The sequence below is a fragment of the Varroa jacobsoni genome, unplaced genomic scaffold (genome assembly GCF_002532875.2).
Source record: "Varroa jacobsoni isolate VJ856 unplaced genomic scaffold, vjacob_1.0 scaffold_705, whole genome shotgun sequence".
Lineage (NCBI taxonomy): Eukaryota > Metazoa > Arthropoda > Arachnida > Mesostigmata > Varroidae > Varroa > Varroa jacobsoni.
Genome location: NW_019213607.1, coordinates 171360 through 183372, shown reverse-complemented (window position 1 = coordinate 183372; position 12013 = coordinate 171360). Strand labels below are relative to the sequence as shown.

Below are 12013 nucleotides of genomic sequence, written 5' to 3'. Positions count from 1 at the left end.
CAGAAGTGATGTCAGCATCGGTAGCGGTGGCAACCAAAACAAAAAGAACGACCCGCCTTAAAGCTGGAGTGGTTGCGCTTTCTCGTATGACCAGCCTCAGCCGGAATTCCACTGGCAAAGTTGTCGGCTGCTTGCTTCCGCCTTCGACCGACGGGCAACCTGCTTGTGGTTCCGCGCAGCAGCAGCACTAATGCAGCCTGGGGGGGGGGGGGGGGTGAGGGTGCTTAGCGATGGCTGTGACGGCAACGGTGTCGAAACCACGACGACATCAGCAGCTATGGCAGTGTTCAACGATGTGCCAAGGTGGTAGGAAAGCAGGCTACTAGACGGGAAAAGAATCGCCTTTCTTTGCAACGAGAAGAATTTCGACGAAGTGTTAGGGATGGCGGAGGCTGTAAGGCGGCATACTCCGTAAGGAGCTAGAGTCTAAGCGGCTGGAGATGAGGGGGGCTCATTGTGGCGAGCGTCGCTCCATCCACCTGAAAACCTCGCGAAATTCTATGAACCTCCTCTTCACACTTTTGCCCATCATACGCACACCCTTTATATCTTTCTTCCTTTTCTCTGGTAGCTCTCTTTTGAGCACGCAAGGCAACCCGTGTTAAGCAGCGAGCGGCCCCATCGGCATAGCTGACTCTCATCCGGCCGCCCAATCAGCCCGTTTCCGGCCAGCCTGTTCTTCTTCGGTTGTTATAATTTTGCGCCTTTTTTGTTCCGATCACCGCGCCCTCGGTGGAGCCCCATGGAATCAGCGTGCGGCGCGGAGAAGTGGAAAGTTCTTGCCCGAGTCCGGGAGAAACTGGGATCCTAAACAGGGTCGTGCCAGCGGGCGTTGTCCGTCGACAGCGGAAGGGACCGGCAACCAAACCGGTATAAGGGAGCACGAGGGGGGTAAATGAAGCTGACCGAAATGAGAGAAAGGCAAGGCGATGTGTGTATCTGGGGGAAAGGGACACTCCTTCTTGGGGGTATTGTGTCTAGTGGCTGGCGCCGCGGCGGCGGCTACGGATCGCCGAACGCCACCAGAGCACAAAGAGCTTCGCTTCTCAGTCGGTATCCAGACGTCCTAGCGAGAAGATGTCTCTCGTAAAATTATCAGTCTAGCGCCCTGGCAACGTGCGTAGAAAGACAATTGAAGTTACCGCATACGGAGAACGTGTTGACAACGGTTGAAGCAGCTCGATTGAGGGATACGGTCCCTAACCCCCGTGACGACATTGAGTCGAGGATCTGCTGTGCACTTCTGTCCTATGTGGATTAAACTAGATACGATTGATTAACTCTTCTCGGAAAACTTTGCTTTGGCAGGACGCACGTGTCGTGATAGAAGTCAGTGTTGTTGATTTTGTTGTAGTCCTGCAGCCGTTTGCAGTGGTGGTGAAAGTGGTGTTCTGCTGAAAACATTACGTCCACGAAGGTAAGTTGTTATTTCAGTTGTGGCTGTTGTTGATCACAGTCAGTTGTTGATCTACAATAAAATGCCTAGAACAAAGATTTACGGAATGAGCCTCTAAAATGCGGTGAAATTTGGTACGAAAAGGGCTTTTTCTTAGAATTGTTACGTTATAGAGTTCAGCTGTATTTTTTGTTGTCGATGTTAATGAAGACATTAGAACAAAGGCAATAAGTTGCACACTGGGTCTCAAATTGGAACTTGTTAAAGTCTTCTATAATAAACGCATTTTGCACTTCCTGCATTGGCGGATCGTTTTCTGGACTCTAACTTTGTTTGTTACATAGAAGTTCAGTGGTCGTTGCTATGTAAGCACATGTTCGCAATATCTGCAGGCACTTTAGAATATCTAGCTACTTAGTATGTGTATCGTGCATCTAACAAATATAGCAGTTAGCTAGTAGCAGTAGCTCATATATATATGTATATATATCGTACTGCTGTAGGGTTAGGGTCGTGAATCAAAGATGGAATTTAAGTCAAAACAGGCACAACGTTTCCAGCACCAGCTACCACGACGACTGCGATTACAACTGTTGTCCATAACGGCGAAATTAGAGGCCAAAAAAGGTGACAGGCTGAGGACCAGAACGCTGCGAAAACGATGGGGATAGAGGGTCGGAATATGGTTCAAAAGCAAATGGGTGCAAAAGTGCACAGAAAATTTTATGACCCTAGTGGCTGGGCTACTAAGCGGAAGTTGAACGGGTTGGAGATCGTGGGTCGGCGGACGGCTGGCAGCTGGCTGACTGCCTCCTGATGGAAGGGATCTCACGAGAGATACGCGAACACAGGAAAAAGGAACCAAAATTGAAGATGACACAAAAGTAAAAAGTGAGCCTCGGTACATTGAGTCAAGGATTGGAAAACCAAATAACAAACGGTTCTCTTAATACTGAGAATAGTAGCCGCTGTGAGAGAAAAAATATATCGCGCTCACTACTGTGTTACCGTCGCCGTGGAATGGAAATGAAAGCGGCGGCAGCAGCAGCACTAGCAATCGCAATGGCAGAATAGAGAACACCTTTAAAACAAGCTATTCTCTATTGACTACCTGACAAACAACTTTACTTTTTTGTCGTATTGTAGACAGACTGACTTCGCTTCTGTAAATGCAAACATTTCCTTTGCGAACGTCTGTTGAATCACTGGCGGCGACGTCGTCGTCTCGTTTGCTTGCCCGTTCGCTTCGCTCTCGGGGTTTACTTGCGAAATCGGTGACAGAGGGGCAAGTAATTTGTTCGCCGGCAAAGCAGCTTTTACTCAAAGTTGAGTTGTTTATAGCCTAAGTGGCTTCCGGTGGTACATGGTCTGCGTAATGGAACACGAGGGAAAATTAAATGAATTGCATTGAATTGTTAAGCAACTGGGTATTTCTAGATAGCCGGCTACTGTTTACGATACGATCTGGAGAAGGCCTATCGTTTGGAGGCCCAAAAGCGCTCTTATACACGAAACGCACACTTGATACAGTTATGTAGTGAAGATATTTAAGGATTTACAGGGTGCTGCAGCTGTGCCATCGATACTATCAAATACCGACATTACTTGACGCAGACGAGCCTAGACGTAGGTCAGTTTTATTAAGGTTTGTGCAACTTCTTGCTTGAAACCAGAATTGGTGGGGGAACATTTAGATCATATATTGCATAGTTAGATCATAGCAATCATATATATTGCTAGCTTATATGAATTTAGATTAAGCTTCTTCGTAGCATAGACATAGAAAGAGTCTTCATAGCAATTACAAATACCAACTCAAGTAACAGTTGAGGTATTAGAACAGTTACATCATTCTTACTGATCTTCTTGAATATGGCGATAGAGAACACAAGCGGACCGACGCTAATGCTTTCCAACTAAATGTTGATTATTGTTTAGCAATAAAAAAAATAACGACATAACATGAAATCTGTGATCTGATATCTCTTAAATAAAAAGAGCTAACTATTTAAAAAACTAAGTGAGTCATGGAGTCTCATCAGATATTTCGCAAAAACAGCTTCGGTGGCTTTTCAGGATAATTGGGGAGATCATGACGTAGCAAAATTTTCGTTGGTCCATAGATTTCCACGGCCAATGAGTACCTTTGATCTGCTGACTATATAATGAACATCATATAGGACGAAAATCCGTCTAGGAAAATGAAATTTTTATGCAGGTTATTCCATAACTGCTAACAGTGTCAGGGAAAAAAATACAAATAAGTGTTGGAGAAGCTAAAAGCGTTGCGTTATATGAACTCGATCCAACCGCAACAGCAACGTAGTTCTAATTTTACCCGTAGAAAATTGTACTTGAAGAAAACGTATCACTCCTTCGTATTACTAAGTCTTCATAATAATACACAGAATGGTTGTAAACTTCAACGCTTAAGTATCTTATCATATGCACACTGATCACTTTCAATTTGTTTAGCAATATGTTTTTGTCCTATATAAAAAACCGGACAGTGAGCAAGCATGTATATGGTGTACACCTATCATCCGGGTAGCTTAGATACTGCCATTCCTGTACTATGGAGTTTTATCGTTATCGTCTTTAGTTTGTCCTGCTTTTCTTCTTTTTCTCTAGATAAATACGTCCTTGAATTGCTTCTAGTTGACAAACAAAACCCTTTGAATAACGTGTTGGATTCGTGTGCGGGATAGTCGGGCAAATATTAGTAAATAATTTTTCTGAACGATATAGGACACACGAGGATCCTTCAAGTTTGATATACCTTAGAAAAAGCGGGCAGTTAATTAGAAGAAATCTCTCCGGGGGTATCGGGTCTCTAATGAATACTGCATATACACTGTAAGTTGTGCTTGACAAGATGGCACCTATTGGTAGCTTTTTTTGCCTTTGAAAGGAACAGAATAATGAAATAAATTGTTTTTGTTTTATTATCGCTATGTATATACAGTTCATGATTACTGCTTGTAATTGTTCACAAATGTTGCTGAACAGAAAAATAAGTATAAGGAATATATATAATAATGTAAGTAAATAAGTATAAAATAAGTATAGACTAAAAAAAGAACTTAGTTGAATAAATTTCCAGCCAACTAGCCGAGTTTACGACTCGACCCGTTGACGTTCAATTTTATATACGATAATACGTTAATTTTTATACGATAAGGATTTTTGGAACCGTTACTATGACGATTTTATTCTTCCTTTTTTAGAAACCTATTGTTACAATTATATATATATATTATAATATATATATATAATTTTATATATATATATATATATATATGCGTGTGTGCATGACGGAGCTGTGTTGCTGATACTGTTGCCGCTTGCCGACGTATCAACAACGAAGCCATATAAATAGGGAAAGAGTTTTTAGCGAAAAAGGCTTCAGTTTTATCCATTGATGATCCCAAATTTCGCTCCGGTGATGTAGACGTTGAGCAGCTCGCGCTAGTCCGGCAGCCACTATCGGTCGTCTGCGTATCTCGGACGTTCTATGCAACTGGTATTTTCGACTTTACGTCCGAACGCTCAACTAGTTTGTACATGGCCTTTGGTCATGGGTGTGGCGTCATGAGAAAGACCAGCAAGTCAGTGAGGGGCTCAGATTGTGCTGAAGAAAGAACGGGGATGTGCCGCCGCATTAGGAAAATAGACATGGCAAGACGGATTGACAAAGTAGGGTAACAACCGATGCAAAAATATATCCAACCGTCCTAGGGGCAAATGGCCGCCATCTCACTGCAGGGGGTAGGAGGCATTCGATAAACCGAAGAACAATCGACAGATTGACGTTAACTGCGGTCAACGCGGTCGTGATCACAGTCGCATCTGTTGCTGTTATTGTTGTTGCAGGGTGAAACTTCTTCTAGAATAGGGGTGCTTACGTGTCGCTCCTACTCGAGTTGTTCAGGACAAAATTTCCCTTTCTCTCTTACCGTAGTAATGAAACTTTTGTATCAAAAAGACTTTATTCCCAAAAAGCTGCAGGCAAAAAATATTCCAATTTTTAGAAACAAATGAGATTATGTCAACAATAAATCTGTGTAAGTATAGCCGTATGCAGTAGAATAGAGCGGTGAAGCACAATAGTGTAACCTATCCAAATCCCCCCCAATTTACCCCGTGATAGCTGAATAGCTATTTGAATAGTACTTATCTGCGCTTGTCACAATGGATATAACCCTTTTTAACAGTATGAAAAGTTATTTAAAAAAAAAAAATCTGTCTATTTATTATATCTTATAAAACGTATTCTTTTCCAGTTTATTAATTTTGGTTTTAATTTATACGTTTCTTCTTCTTCTACATTTAAGTGTGGATATTGAAATGTTAAGGTTTTTTTTAATAGATAAACACTTCTTTAGTGTATTCCTATTGTGTCATATTGATTATTTTACATGTTATTATTTTTAGCCATCTGGATATAGGTATACACATTTCAAAATAGGTCAATAGGCCCAATTTCCCTACGCAAGCCACTGTTAATGTCTTTAGATATTATGAATCCAAGTGGCTTAACGTAACCTATTAGGTAAACATTCGCTTTCGACTGTGGCCCTGAGCAAACAATTACGATATTTCTATTTCAATTTATCTTGTTTATTTCGACTTTTACGAATACAGTGGACCTTCATGATTTTTTCTTGATTAAATAACTTTAAACCACGCGCCATTAGGGAACAAAACTGATATATACTCCAGTTTTCTAGAAACTTGGGAGACAAAACCGGCCGAGTTTATTCCAGGAAAGATAGGTTCAGAAAGAAGAACGTCTTCTTTCAAGTCAAGGCCAAAGCGATGCGGAAATCCACCGAAGATTGGTAAAGACATTAGAAGAGGAAACCATAGATGAAAGCACCATACATGAGTGATGAAAACGTTTAAAAAGCGGAGATTTGGAATGTTGAAGACCAGCGACGAGGTGACCAGATGAATTTGAAGGACAAGGAAGGATTGCGTAACCGAGGAGGCTTTTCATGAACGGATAGAATGGAGTCTGATGGCTCTGTCGGCCAAACTGGCATTTCACATATAACGCGTTACAGAATTATAACCCGAATACAAGAAAGTGCGGAATGGGCCCTTCGTTCCGGCTAGTTAGAATGCACGTAACGTATTCTATGTGCAATCTGAAGAATTTTAATCAATAAAAAACCCGCCTGACGCATACAGTTGCCGTAGATGAAGCATTGTCTCTACTGCCAGTCGGAGAAGGACCAGGCTAGAGAATGGTGTGGCTTCTAAAAGAAATTGTCGAGTAAGGTGATGATAGCGTTAGCAGTGGACATCGGAGGTATCTGCTACTATGAGGTACCCATCGAAATTGAAGCACTGACTACAGCCCGTTGCCTTGAGTTCTTCAAGAGACCCATGGACTATTGGCACGGCAATCGCAGGAACGCAGTCTGGTTGCTTGATGATAACACCATACTTCATCGCCGCACCTCAATTAATCCCTGGATTGAGCAAAAAATATACAGCATTAGCTTTAATCCGTTCATTCTCCCAATAAGTCCGTGTGATTACGGGAATCCTCATATCCTAAAAAGGGCAACAGGTGGACAGCTGTATCTCACTATCGAAAAGCTCTAAATAGAGAAATTCACTCGCGAGAACGAAAATGGCAGGTGATATATGGCGGTCTAGAAGCTATCTAGATCTACAGAAATTAAGAGAAAGTACTTCTAACACATATTACTCTGGTCTAACTAGTTCAAGAGCTATGTAACTTTAGAGTCCATCGGATTCGTTTGTACTAGCTTAATATTTTCTGCTTCAACCTACTGCAAAAAGTTGAAAAATAGGATGCCATAATGCGCTGTAGGTGAGTCGTGAAACTGTAACACGTTCTACTAAGGGTTATACATATGAAAATTGACTGCATCGTAGTCGCTCGTATCTACTTAGGCCAATATGTAGTTGAAGATTGGCTTGCCGACATTTTCAATATACGATAATATTCTTCAAATATTGCATTTACTGTACGATAGGCTCACAATAACGCTGATGGTTCCCAGATAGCAGCAGTCGACGCCATGAACCAACGAAATCCACCGACGAGGGAATAGCGAAGTGCTAGGAAAAAAAAAAAACTAAGAATTGTTTTTTCTTCCTTTTTTTTTTTTTCACTGGCTTATTCAGTACAAGACAGAAAACTGAAACTTCAAACCGGGTAGCCAATGTAGGGCGTTTGTATAGGAGTGCAGGTTCACGGTTGAAGTGATATGCTTTTTTTAGTTCTGGGTTTTCCCAGACTTTTTTGCAATCTTTTATAGTGGTCGGATTGCTACGAAAGTCGGATAGACGTTGACGCTAGCTTCTTCACAGTTAAACCCTTGACAAACGGAACAAACTTAAAATAAATAGTTGCGATTTGAAAAAAAAACTTGTTTGCTAACTTGTTCTCAGTAGTAAAAATACTATTATTTGTCGCTATCGATAGCCCGACGGAGATCGACCTCCCTCGGACCTTCAAATATTATATTAGTATAATATAAAATTATGGCTAAATTCAACGGCTAGCACATGACCTGGGCAGTTTCACAGGTGGTTAATCAACAGATCCCAAGCTGGCTAGCGTTCGTAATGTATTTATTCATTATTGTTGTTATAGTATCGTCAAATTTAAATATTGCTCCCGTCTTTCCCTCTCCCAACATCCTCTCCGTCGTCATTGACGGGTCTTTCGCGCTTTACGGTAAAAACGGTAAGAATAATTATTTTTAGTCGTCGACATTTTTTTTTTTCACTTTTATGTATTTTTCGAACTTCATTCTTTCGAATATGTTCTTCTCCATCGTCAGCGGCTGCATCTTTATTTTTATATTAAACAGGGCGGAAAAGGCAAGCAGGGCCGGACTACTATTCACATCTTTACAAGCCCGTCTTTAGGCTTACGCCCTCAGGAACGCCCTTTACCCGACAACAGCTCAGCCCATATCCCTCAAGCTCCGAGCACTGCTTTGTGAACTCGCTGTCAGGCCATAGCGACAGCATCGTAATCCAGAAGTGGAACCTTAGGGCGAGAAAAAGTTTGCGGCAAGAAAAGTAGCAGAAAGCCCATCTAGCCGTCCAGAGGGTTCGACGGCTGGGTCAAGAAACGGGGCAGAATTAGGGCGGCGTAAAATTAGCTCGTCTTTGTGCCTAGCTGCCGGTTGGTTAGGCCCGGCTGGCTAACTGGCTATACTAGATGAGGGTTTCTTGTACAGCTAGCGTGAACCATTACTAAGATGCATACATTTATCGCTCACACAGAGCCGTTCAATGCCGCGGCAGTGAGCAATACCATGGTGGCCGGATTCAATTCCGCAACGACTACTTAGCTGCCTCATTCCAGGGAACGCACCGGAGGTATGGGAATTTTTCAGTGAAAGGATTTAGCAGAACCTTAAGGCGCGCGATGTTAGGTATTGTTTCTCTGTAATTACATAACAGATCGATGATTTTCTTTAGAGGGCTAAATATCGCGGTTTCGATTCAGGCGAACGGAGGACGCGCCGACCTTTTCTCCTGGTTTTCTGTTCTTGTTCGGGCGCATTTGTGTTGTATGTGAAGGTGCCTATTCATAGGAATTAAGGTGTACGCGCGCATATGAAGGAGCTTCTCGGCGCAGTGATCCGACGGCGTGCAGAGTGAACGGGCAAAACGTCGGTCGAACAGAAACGTGAAGCTGAACACGAGTGTGTGGCAAATCTAATCACCAGTACTATTATTGTTTCTTCTGCCTCTGGGATTGCCATTTCTGCTGGTGCCATGTATATGTTTGTATATGCGTAGGCGGTGCCTGTAAGGAAGGCAACTAAGAAAACAGGGTACTTACTATTGACTGCTCATAGTCTCGACTAGGGAACAGGTTAAGATAGCTGGCTCTGCCGCGACATTTCGATCACGACAACGACCACTAAGCATCATTTGCGTTCGCCGTTCCGTCAATTTCCCGCTGCACCACTGACTACGATTATTGGAGTGGTCCCGGTTGAGTCGTTCCTAGAGCTGACTGTATGCTTTTTTCGATAAACTTCTCGTAGCCGCCGTTACCACGTCGCCGCCGCCTCTCCGCCCCCAAGTTTCTCGTTCCCTCGTTGCTTCTTCTTGCGAGTAAATTTGCAGGTGGAGAAAGATAGCTGTTCCGTCTGCTCTCTCCGGTTCTTCCTGCTGGAGCTGCTGCAACCATCGTCGGCGTATTCGACTCCGTTCCTGCTTTTCCGTTTGACTCCTGTCCAAAAAAAAAGTCTGCTCATTCCTGGGCCAGGACTTATGAGCAGCCTTCCTGCCCCCGTATCTACTTACAGTTCTGCAAACTCGTCGACTATAAATCTTTGAGGTGTTTTCGTTCAACTCAATTCCTTCTTATTCGCTGGCTCAGTCCGGCCAGTCCCGATACAAGCTAGCGTAACTACGAATTCTACTACACCTACGTATTCGTATAGAGTCTTCGATGCAGCGATAGTGGAAAAGCAGCTTTCCTTTTACCGCTATTACCGCTAGTTGTGGTGATAGCATAGGCGAGTCTGACGAGTCTGACGCTTCTGCGGCCGAATCGGCTGTAGTCTCCAGTGCCATAAAGTGCCCGAATACGAACTCGTAGGAAGTGGCGCTAGGTTTTCGCAGACTTTCGGCAATTAATGAAGTCCGACGGACCCCGGTTCCGTCGTTAAGGTAGGTGGGGAAAGGAACGAGATTTTCGATAGGCAAAGTCGCTCTTGTACGGTTCGTCCTTTGCACTGGATATTGCATTGGCCATCGCTAACATTGTTGTAGTTTTTCGACGACGCCGGATGTTGTCGTAATCTCTGTCATCGTTGGTATTCTATTGAGCACTTAGAATGCCTGATTTCGTTTTATTATATACTAGCCTATGTGGTAGATAAAAGTGTATGCCGTTTGACCGCATGTAGTAGAGTACGATAAGCACATGCTACAGAGTCCAACGACGAATACGCAAAGGGCATAAACAATAGTAGGAAGACAAAATGTAGGAGCCAAATAACACAGAAGGGAGCAGCGGCAATGGAGATAACAACGCGCCAATACAGTCAAACGGAGCGAGTTACTTCTCTCCCTCGCTTGGTTAGAATAATGCTGACAAATTGTTTTTTAAACGAAATACAATACATAAGACATAAGAACACTGCCATTTTCGACAGTAAAATGAATATTTACCCTAGTCCTAATCGTCTTCGGCATAGCCTTGACGCACTCGAGGTACGATTATGTTAAGAAAAAGGCAGTGGCAGCGCCAAAAGCGTACGCACAAACACTCACACAGAGCGTGTATATAGGTTATAAACTTGTGCTCTTTACCCTCTATAGCATATCATCAAGGCGAATAAACACATCCTTATTTCTGATACCGCATGTTGTTGACGATGTTCATGATGGCAATGTCGTTGTGTGGATACCATCGCCCTACCACCGGGGAGCCACCGTCTTTACCCCTTCTGCCACCATCGACCATTATGGCCGCATCACCCGTTTACCTGAATTAACAAGTTGGCCTAGACTGGTGCTGAACATAGTCTACAAAAGGTTTCTTCGACTCCTGCCTTCAAACCTAAACGATGTGATCTACCCAAATGCCCTCAGTACACCGTAACCATACGCTTAGCAGCTCCTATCTCCTGAAACAAGAATTTCCATACGTGTGCGTCTGTCGACACTCTTCTTAGCAGGATATTTTAGATGTCAAAGGACGCCGGAGTAAAAGCAGAAGGTGACAATTTTTGCTGCGTCATTGGCACCATCTGCAGCAAGCTGAATAGGTTAGATGGGCAGACGACTAACTAGGCCAACTGGTTAGCTAGAGAGCCAGCTGCACTGTTCGCGCTTTACCTGTAACAAACGAGGAGCTGAAAGGTAAATAGGCACTATGATAACACAGGATAAGGCAGGAACGAAAACTGTTGTGTTAAGCAGACGGCCGCCTCCACCAGCCGCCGTCGACACCTAAAAGATGAGATGCCAAAAAAGCGACTGACAAACGGGAAGTATACGTGGGGTCGGGGTGCCAGGCGTTGAACGGAGCCGAACAACGTAGATTTACAAACACAGGTAGAGGCACGCCGATATACGGGGGCATAGCAAGCACATTTACTCTCCAGTATATACATGATGTTTATGGAGATATTTGTAGGTAAGGGCGGTAACATTGGTGGTGTGGGTAGTAATCTAATGGTGATGATGGGGACGGAGATTCGATCCGATCTTTGTGTGCACAGACACATGTAGCCCGTTTGCCAACAACAAAAACAAAAGATAAAGGGACTAAATTGACTCGCGAGGCTTTTGTGTTCTGCGTATCACGGACCGCTTTCCCCTCTCGTACCATGAGATACGCGTATGTAAGCATGCTATGCGGGTAGCCATCACGACAAAGGCGATATGTACACGAGTAATACACGAGGATTGTCACCGTTGCACAAACTCTGCAGTGGTCATCATCCATGGTGCTGTTTTTATGGTTGTATAGTGATGTGTGCCTGAATGAGTGCCTATATGCTGCTGCTATATCACAAATGCAATTTGTTGATTGATTTGTACCTGTATGTTCCTACGCGAACCTTCTGTATAGCCGGTTTTAGCATACGAATAGACGAA

The 12013-nt window shown here is 43.5% G+C and overlaps 1 protein-coding gene across 1 annotated transcript in view; it reads left to right on the top strand.

Annotated features, from left to right (window-relative positions):
• The first annotated feature begins 487 nt into the window (after positions 1-487).
• Positions 488-12013, top strand: part of LOC111262824 (uncharacterized) — a 62071-nt gene continuing 50545 nt past the window's right edge. The window contains exon 1 of the mRNA XM_022837393.2: positions 488-1417. The gene's annotated coding sequence lies outside the window, so the exon portion shown is untranslated. The remainder of the gene's footprint in view (positions 1418-12013) is intronic.